At 47.5% G+C, this 6,313-nt stretch overlaps 1 protein-coding gene across 5 annotated transcripts in view; it reads right to left on the bottom strand.

Annotated features, from left to right (window-relative positions):
• The window catches only part of STOX2 (storkhead box 2), a 209,027-nt gene that overhangs the window by 164,009 nt on the left and 38,705 nt on the right, over positions 1–6,313 (bottom strand). The window lies entirely within an intron of this gene.

Genomic DNA, 6,313 nt, shown 5'->3' with positions numbered 1-6,313 from the left:
GGCTTAAGTTTCCACATACATTTTTCAGACACATTTTTTTTTTTTTACTGTGAAAATCACTGCAGACCTTCCTGGTCTACGGATGACACAATTCCACACCACTGAGATTTACATACTTTGTCCATGGATATACTTGGCTACGGCTATTGGCTGTCAAATTCTATTTATTTTCCACATGAAGTGGGGTACTTAAAAAATATCTGTTCGTAATTCTGAAAGAATTCTGGACTACGAAGACGGAGAGAGAGAAAGTTCTACAATGCTACTAACTAGTGGACATCAAAAGGGTATTCACATGTTGAATTGGAATTCACCTTTATATCTACTTTTTTCATAAAATCTCCCTTTCCCCAAATTTTACATATTTCAAAGTCCACTGAGACTTCGGCCAAATGAGTTGCTTATGCTTTCTTAAGCAATTATTTCACCTTGTCGATGAGACTGTAGAAAAACATTAGAATTATGACACAATAACACAGAACTCTGGCAGTTCTGCTCACTACCATGGCTTGACCTCACAGGACCGTGCAGTGGACTCTCAATAAACGTCTGTCACGCATTTGCTGCATGTGTAGAACTAAGTCACAAAAAAGATTGAATTTAGTGGTCAAAGAATTGCAAATGGAAATGGACTCAATTTTGCTGTCGACAACCACAAAAACTCCTTTTCGTGACTACTTTCTAAAGCTGACTGTCTTCAATCCCGAGCCTCTTCGAGAGCCAGAGAGGGCGTCGTTTTCATCGGTGTGGACCAGCTCACCTTCGCAGACGTGCAGGAGTCGCGGCAAAGCCCCACGCAGGCAGCAGGACCCACCGCGCAAACGGCCCTTTACCTACACTTAATGACAACCTAGTCACCTGCAGCCATGCCCGCCGCCCCGACAGGTGAACAAGAGCTCCCTCCGCCTTGGTCGCAACAGACTCAGGCCCTTTGAGCCTTTGAACAGCCTTTCTGTTCCTAACGGGGGCACCCACACCCCCCGGAGTCATTAGATTCTATAAACAGAAATGCCCCTCCTGCGCCGTCGGTTGGGTCTCTGCACTCATTATCTGCAACTCCCGTTTTAACGTCCTCAGACTTCCGCGCAGTCCTGAAAGTCTGCAGCCGGCTCAAGGAAACCCTGTCACCTGGGATCGTGGATTCGCCGCCCCTGACCCCAGCGGACCACGGAGGGAACTCTCTCACCTTCCTCTCCCCGAAGCGTTCTCTGGGGCAGATCTGGCTATCTAAAGAAAAACGGCCGACGTCTCTGCCTGGAGTAAAATCTAAGCGAAGCGCATGAGGAAATGGACCGTGATGTTGGGTGGCACAACTCTTCGGCACCCTGACCTTTTTGTACCACCTGTGGCCAGGGCGGCTCCTCCGTCTTCACTGCCCCCCGCGCCCGGCACGCTCCCGGGGAACCCACCTCGCAGGGGCTCCCTCCAGGACACGGGTTCAGACCACAGACTCCCTCTCCTCACAGCGCTCCCAGGCTGGGAGGCCACTTTGCCCTCCTCCAGCTGCCCCGCCCGGGGTGTAAACCCTTCCCCTCCGGGCCCAGGGTCTCCTCCAGCTGCTCCAGCCGCAGGAATCCTCCGCTTGGCACTTGCTCCTGGGCGGGGAGGGGCTCCTCACTCCAGCCGCAACGCAAACACCCCTCGCCTGTTGGTCTCCTAGGCTACGCTCCAGCTAGGCATTAATTGGACGAAGGGATTCTGCCATTAAAAAAATAAATACGAGCATAAAATCCAGAAACCATTGGTCTACAGTGCTAATTTCGGTAAACATCCAGTTACTGGATTATTTCATGTTTATTCTTGTCTTGCAAACCAAATAAGGACACTCCTGATGGGCAGAATGTACCTTATTTTTGGTGGGTGTCCCCTGGAATGTAGCATAATGCTCTGTACATGGTAAGTGTTCCAGAAAATACAGCTGAGTAAATGAATTTTACTGTTAGAATATATGACACGGACACCTCCCTCTAAAACTGAACCTTAGGGGGTGCCAGGAATTTCTATATCTCAGTTTGATTGGCTGTTACATGGTATGTATGTGCGTGTATATATACGTGTGTGTGTGTGTGTGTGTGTGTGTGTATGTGTGTATGTGTGTGTGTGGTGTGTGTATACATATAAAATCATGGAGCCATACACTTAAGGTTAGTGCATTTTATGTCTTTCACTGTATTATGCTAGCCCACAATTTTTAAGTAAACACAACTTAAAAGCAAGAAAAAACGTATTTACTCCACAGGCATTAATCGAATCTGTACTGTATTCTGGCCAAGGCATGACATTCCACATTCATCCCCCAGTCAGTCACTCCTGGGACTACATACAAGGCACTGAACATGCATGACTGAGATGGAATGCGGTCCTTGCCCTCACCGGGTTTATAGTCACATGAGGAGGATAAACTATTAACCCAAACCTGTAGTCAGGAATGATGCGTGTGCACTGATAGAAGCGACAGAAACATCTAATTTTACAACTGGGAGACATGTGGGACGCCTGGGTGGCTCAGTCGGTTAAGCGTCTGCCTTTGGCTCAGGTCATGATCCCAGGGCCTGCATCGGGCTCCATGCTCGGTGGGGAGGCTGCTTCTCCCTCTGCCTGCAGCTCCCCCTGCTTGTGTGCTCTCTCACTCTCTCTCTCTCTCTCTCTTTGACAAATAAATAAAATCTTGAAAAAAAAAAATAACTGGGAGACATTGAAAAGCCAGTTTCCACAAGGTCAATGGAGAAGCCCAGATCCGGATCCAGCCAGTCACAGTTCTGTGGCAGGTTTCCTGCTCGTCTGACAGGTCCCTCCATTCAGAAAGTTTAAGCAACTCTTGGGGACCCATGTCAACCCTTTTTTTAGGAGCCAAGGAGAATGAGGAGTCTGCTCCCAGACTAGTCTTCCAGCTCATGAAAATCAAGGAGACCAGCATTTCCCTGTGTCTTTTCCCATAACAGACTGAGTTGCAGGGGCGCCTGGATGTCTCAGTCAGCGAAGCATCTGCCTCCGGCTCAGGTCATGACACCAGGGTCCTGGGATCGAGCCCCGTATCGGGCTCCCTGCTCAGTGGGAAGCCTGCTTCTCCCTCTGCCTGCTGCCCACCCCTGCTGGTGCTCTCTCTCTCTCTAATAAATACATAAAATCTTTAAAAAAAAAAAAAAAAAAAACGATCAACTGAGTTTCGAGTCCAAGTGGCCACCCTGGGGTCAGGCACCCATATTCCAAGCTCTGATGAGATAAGCACACTTGACCTGAAGAATGTAGTCCTACAAAAGCAGTACCCAAACTCCAAACTCCGGAAGAAGCTGCAGCCTAGAAAAATACTGCCGTTTCATAAGTGGGAAGATACTCCTGAGATGCGAGCCTCAAAAGAGAACTGAATCCTTATCCTGATATTTGCTAGGATCAAAAAATGACTTCTTTATGTCTTGCTTTTTAAAAAATTGTTTTCTATCAGCCATTTTTTTTCTCTACTCTCCTACACAGGTCTCTGCCTCAAACAGCATTTCAAGAAAGCAAAATTTAAATTTTAAAATGCATTGGCCAGTGCACTGAAGAATTAGTTTTAATCTCCTAACCAGTATAAGTGTGTCCCTAACATCCTATAGAATTTAACATTAAATGACTGGGACAAAATGGTGACACTTCCCTAGAAGAAGGAAAAAGAATTTACCACCTAAAATTTCCCCAACACTTAAACTGAGACACAAAATAGCAAGATTAAATATGACAGAACTGGCAGGACATGGGAAGCCAAGACAGGAAACTCTGTTATCCAGCCTCAAAGATAAGGTTTAGACAAGTGCTTTTCAACAACCCAGGAGGTTGTAGGAAGTAGCAAGATGTGACAATTACACAGGCCTTGAGTATCAGGCCTGGTTCAGTCTCAGCTCTGTCACTAACTTGTGATGTGATCTTGAACAAGTCTGCCCAACTCCCCACACATCTGGTCCTGATCACTATGGGGGGGTGGCATCGTATCATAACAACATTAGCCAACACTGAACAGCAGACAACATAGCAGTTATCTCTCTCTCTCTCTCTCTCTCTCTCTCTCACACACACACACACACACACACACACTCACACTCTATTACCACAAACATCATTACCATCATGGGAATATAGCTGTGCTTGGGGTGGTTGGATAGGACGAATAGATGACAAGTCCTAAGATGGAAATGTCTGCATGGGTATTTACTGACAGAAGTAAATTTCAACCTGCATATCCACTGGTTGAGCTATTCCCCTTGCTTCTGTGTCTTCTCCTTTTCAATCCCTCTTCCTGTCTTTGAAACCTGCTGCTCAGCTCAGAGAGAAACTCTGGGATTTGCCTTTTCAGTGACAATGATGTGGGGTCTTGAGGAGAGCAAATACAGGAACTCACTAACCCTCTGAGAGTATTAATTTCCATTTTGCTCTTCTACAAAATTGGAAACAAAGAAATTAGAGACTGAGAGTGCTATGGACTGAACGTTTGTGTCTCCCCCTGCCAAAAAAATTTCTATGTTGAAGACCTGACTCCCAATATCACGGTATTTGGAGGTGGGGGCTTTAGGAGGTAATTAGCTTTAGATGGGGTCATGAGGGTGGGGCCCCCACGAGGGGATTAGTGTCCTTATAACAACAGGAAGAGAGACCAGAGCTGGCTCTCTGTCCTCCACATGAGAGCAAGAAGGCAGACGTCTGCAAGCCGGGACGAGAGCCCTCACCCCCAACCAACCCTGCCAGCAGCTTGATCTTGGCCTTCCCAGCCTCCACAACAGTGGGAAATCAAGTCCGTTGTTTAAGCCACGAAGTCAATGGTATTTTGTTATGGCGGCCCACACAGACTAATACAGAGATGATACCAAAAAAAAAAAAATAGTAATAAAAATGATTTTTTCAAGTAGCCATTGTTAACAGGAAAGATTGAAAGGGGAGGGGGTCTGGCATTTACAGATGGCAGAGGACAGGCCATGTGCTGTTCCCCCTCTCTACCTGCCACTCAGGGAGCACTTACTAAGGGCACTGCACAAATCCTCTCATTTAATCCTCGCAGCTATTCTATGAAACGGTGTTCCTGTCCCTCCCTGACAGGTGAAGGAACCGTGGAGCTGGGTCCAATAGAGAGCTCGGGGTCTTGCCACAGCTGAGCTGCAGAGATCTGGGCCCACCTCTGCCTGGGGGAGGGAGGGGGAAATGTCTACCCTATGCCAACATCTTTGAAAACCTCACAGAACTCAGGAGACGGGTACCTGCCCCGAGATCGCTTTATAGGTAAGGCATGGAGACTCAAGAGGAGACTCGCATGGAAGCTGAGCCTGCAGCCCGACAGCCTTCCTCTCCAGCCCACACCCACCTTCCGGCTCCTTCCTCCTCTGCACCTCCACAGCCGCCACCTCACTTAGAATGGCCACGAGCTCTTGGTGAACGTTGTAACTACCGCACGCTGGTCTCTCCGCCTGCTCTCGAGCACGTCGCTTTCGCAGACGATACAACCAGAGCCAGCTTTATAAGATGCACACAGAGGTGTCGGCCCCGGCAGAGAAGTTCTTAACTGTTCCCCATGAAGAGAAGATTCAGATTCGTGGCAACGCAAGACACAAGGCTAAGTTCACCAACCTGGCATCCTCCCGATCCTTTATGAGTCATCACATTGATTTCATTGGTTGGCGCGGGTGATGAGGGGGAAAAAAGGGAGAAGAAAACAGAATATCAAATATCAGGGGAGCCTGCAAGTATTAAGAGCATTATTCTTGTTTTCAGTGGTACAGGTCCTCGTGCACGTGTGCACGGGGTCACGGAGCCTGCCTGCGCCTGTGTGGGGATCTACGATGCACAGTGTTTTTCTTTCTCTTCTTGCACTTCTCCAACTCTTCCACACTCGGGTTGTGACCGGTGCAGCCCGGGTGAGACACCTAGGAGACCGAGCATATATGTCTCTAGCCTGCGTTTGAAATCTATTCCGGAGAAAATGTTTCTTAAGAAGGAAACAGAAGACACTGGGAAGAAAGCAAATACTAAATCGAAAATAATGGCTTTTTAATTTTAACACCCAGCAGCTTAGCTATTTTGTACCGGAGGTCGATGGCCTACCACCCCGGTCTATATTTAACTGCCTCTTAGCCACGTACTCAAGAGAACATTTGTATCAGGAATTAGCAGCCTCTGAGACACAAAGCAGACATCGACAGTAGTCTCAGAACAGGGGAAGGAGGTTGTCAGAGAAGCTGAAATAAACTACAAACGCCTTTATCTGAACTTCAGCTAAACACGTATAACTTCCTCTTCCCCCCCAAAAAAAAATATCTATAGAATGACTAAAGCAGGAACCAGCATACTATGA

Source organism: Ursus arctos, unplaced genomic scaffold (assembly GCF_023065955.2).
Source record: "Ursus arctos isolate Adak ecotype North America unplaced genomic scaffold, UrsArc2.0 scaffold_27, whole genome shotgun sequence".
NCBI lineage: Eukaryota > Metazoa > Chordata > Mammalia > Carnivora > Ursidae > Ursus > Ursus arctos.
The sequence above is the reverse complement of the archived record's forward strand: the minus strand, read 5'-3'. Positions and strand labels throughout refer to the sequence as shown.